The following is a 1129-nucleotide window of genomic DNA, read 5'->3' as shown; positions in this document are numbered from 1 at the left end:
ATTAAGAGGGAAATGATGTCAACGCCATACAGTAGTTAAAGTCTATATATGATAAATAACTAGTATCAAGGCTCTCTGTGTAAATAAAATTAAAAAACAATAAAGGCAGTAGAGAGCAAATAACGTATAAACGGAATTAAGTGGCAATTGAGAATAATTAAAACACTGTAGATATAATAGAATATTTTATGTAGTGACCAAATTAGTTTATTAACAATAAACGAAATCTACGCATGTGTTGTAAATTAGTATAATTTAAAAAACATAAAATCGAACGAACGTTTCGAGCTCATTTTGAGTCTTCTTCAGCGTACATTAATAAATATAACTAATAAGTACAATATCGGTCGCAATATAAATTTGTTAAAACTATAATTTAAAAATATAAATAAATAAAATATAAATAAAATTATATAATTGAACAATATAAATAAATAAAATATAAAATATAAATAACATTATATATAATTTAAAAATATAAAATATAAATAAAATTATATAATTTAACAATATAAATAAATAAAATATAAATTATAAATAAAATTATATAATTTAACAATATAAATAAATAAAATATAAAATATAAATAAAATTATATATAATTTAAAAATATAAATATATAATAAATAAATAAGAAATTATTATTACAAAGTATTTAGTCTCTTTTCAACATTATTACTGCGTTGTAGATGAAGAACTGGCAACTTCATCTGCAGCATATAAAGTTAAACTATTTTTTTCTTTTTTAGGACAAGTTGCATATAATTTATCAGACGACATACGAGATAAATGCTGTTCAGTTACTGTCATGCTTACAGCTGTTTCGCCTCTCGTTTTCATTCCTGATTTTATTACGCAAATGGCATTAACACTAGTCGAAGATAGTTTGTTTTGTTTTTTGGTTTTTAAATCAGTTAAAATCGAAAACATTCTCTCCGGGTCTGCATTTGAATTAGGAAGTGCTCGAACAGCGTTCAGAAAATTTCTCAAATTGGGATATTTTTGTAAATATTATTTGACTGACACTGTAAGATTGCTTTCCACATATCATCAAATTTTAATTTAGATATATTTGTTTTTTCTTCCATAGTTAAATCTGTTGACAATGCAAGCCACTCTTTTTTTAAGG

Source organism: Anoplolepis gracilipes, chromosome 9, assembly GCF_047496725.1.
Source record: "Anoplolepis gracilipes chromosome 9, ASM4749672v1, whole genome shotgun sequence".
Lineage (NCBI taxonomy): Eukaryota > Metazoa > Arthropoda > Insecta > Hymenoptera > Formicidae > Anoplolepis > Anoplolepis gracilipes.
This window is presented reverse-complemented; position numbering follows the sequence as displayed.